At 37.3% G+C, this 2,394-nt stretch overlaps 1 non-coding gene across 1 annotated transcript; it reads right to left on the bottom strand.

Moving 5' to 3' along the window:
* Positions 1-1,432: 1,432 nt before the first annotated feature.
* Positions 1,433-1,504, bottom strand: TRNAC-GCA (transfer RNA cysteine (anticodon GCA)). The gene has a single exon. It is a non-coding gene; the product is annotated as a tRNA-Cys (tRNA).
* Positions 1,505-2,394: the final 890 nt, after the last annotated feature.

Genomic DNA, 2,394 nt, shown 5'->3' with positions numbered 1-2,394 from the left:
ACATGTATAATATCATATATGAAACGAGTCACCAGTCCAGGTTTGATGCACAATACTGGATGCTTGGGGCTGGTGCACTGGGACGACCCAGAGGGATGGTATGGGGAGGGAGGAGGGAGGAGGGTCAGGATGGGGAACACGTGTATACCTGTGGCAGATTCATGTTGATATATGGCAAAACCAATACAACATTGTAAAGTTAAAAAAAAAAAAGAAATATAGTTGATATGCAATATTATGTTTTAGGTGTACAACAAAATGATTCTCAATTTTTAAAGTTCATTTTCTAATTTTAGTCATAAAATGTTTGACATTTTCCTTATGCTATACAATATATCCTTGTGCCTTATTTATTTTACACATAATAGTTTGTACCTCTTATTCCTCTACCCCTATCTTGCCCTTTCCCTCTACCCACTGGTAACCACTAGTCTGTTCTCCATATGTGAGTCTGTTTCTTTTTTGTTACATTCCCTAGTTATTCATTGGAGAAGGAAATGGCAACCCACTCCAGTATTCTTGCCTGGAAAATCCCATGGATTGTGGAACCTGGTAGGCTTCAGTCCATGGGGTCACAAAGAGTCAGACATGACTGAGTGACTTCACTTCTAGTTATTCATAGTCTATTTTTGATTCCACATATAAATGATATCACACAGTCTTTCTCTCTCTGACTTATTTTACTTAGCTTTATACTTTCCAGGTCCATCCATGTTGTTGCAGAAGGGGAAATTTCTTTCTGTTTTGTGGCTGAGTAGTATTGTATTATGTATATATACCACATTTCTTTATCCATTCATCTGTCAGTGGACAGTTAGTTTGCTTACATATCTTGGCAATGGTGAATGATGCTGTTGTGAGCTTTGGGGTACACATGTCTTTTCAGTGTTTTCTTTTTGTGTGTTTTCAGACAAATACCCAGAAGTGGAATAGCTGGGTCATATGGTAGGTCTATTTTTAGATTCTTCAATAGACTTGCATACTGTGTTCCACAGTGGCCACACTAATTTTCATTTCCACCAGCGGTAAACGAGGGTTCCCTTTTCTGCACATCCTACCCAGTATTTATCATGTGTGGTCTTTTTGATGATACCCATTCTGACAGGGGTGGGGTGATATCTCATTATGGCATTAATTACTATTTCTCTGATGATTAAGTTTGTTAAACATCTTTTCATGTGCCTGTTGGCCATCTTTATGTCTTTTTTGGAAAAATTTCTATTCAGTTCTTCTGCCCATTTTTAATCAGGTTGTTTTTTGATGCTGTTGTATGTACTATTTATATATTTGGAATAGAAAGTGAAAGTGAAGTTGCTCAGTCATGTCTGACTCTTTGCTACCCCATGGACTGTAGCCTATCGGGCTCCTCCGTCCATGGGATTTTCCAGGCAAGAGTGCTAGAGTGGATTGCCATTTCCTTCTCCAGGGGATCTTCCCAACCCAGGAATCGAACCTGGGTCTCCTGCATTGCAGGCAGACGCTTTACCATCTGAGCCACCAGGGAATATTAACCCCTTATTAGTCATTTCATTTGCAAACATTTTCTCCCATTCAACATGTTGTCTTTTTGTTTTGTCAGTGGTTTCGTGTATTCTGCAAAAGTTTTTAATTTTAATTAGGTTTCATTTGCTTACTTTTCTTTTGCCTTAGGAAACAGATCCCCCCAAAATGTGCTACAGTTAATGTCAAAGAGTGGTCCACGTATTTTGTTTTTCTGGGTGTATTTATGGTTTCCAGTTTTATGTTTAGGTCTTTAAGCCAGTTTGAGTTATTTTTGTGCATGGTGTTAGACTATGTTATAGTTTCTTTACATGCAGCTATCCAGTTTTCCCCACACCATTTATTGAAGAAATCCTCTTTCCTCCATTCTATATTCTGACCTTTCGGTTATAGATTAATTGCTCATAAAGGAATAGGTTTATTTCTAGGCTGCTTATTCCATTAATCTGTGTGTCTGTTTCTGTGCTAGTACTATGTTGTTCTGATTACTGTAGCTTTGTACTGTAGCCCGAAGTCAGGGAGCATGATTCCTCTGGCGAGGTTCTTTCTCAGGATTGTTTTTTGCTGTTTGGAGCCTTTTGTTTTCCATGTAAATTTTAAAATTATTTGTTCTTTTTACTTGAAAAATACTCTTGGTATTTTGATAGGGATTGCATTGAATCTGTAGATTGCTTTGGATAATATGGTCCTTTTAACAATATTCTTCCAATGCATGAACACAGTTTATCTTTTGACCTGTTGTGTCATCTTCAATTTTTTTTCACCACTGTTGTACAATTTTTCAAGTACAGGTCTTTTACCTTACTAGGTAGGTTTATTCCTAGGTATTATTTTTGATGTGATGATAAATGGGATTGTTTCCAAAGTTTCACTTTCTGATAGTTCATTATTAGT

This window comes from Bos grunniens, chromosome 1 (assembly GCF_055505025.1).
Source record: "Bos grunniens cultivar Pamir isolate PY7600 chromosome 1, Bosgru_T2T1.0, whole genome shotgun sequence".
NCBI classification, from domain to species: Eukaryota; Metazoa; Chordata; class Mammalia; order Artiodactyla; family Bovidae; genus Bos; species Bos grunniens.
This window is presented reverse-complemented; position numbering and strand designations above follow the sequence as displayed.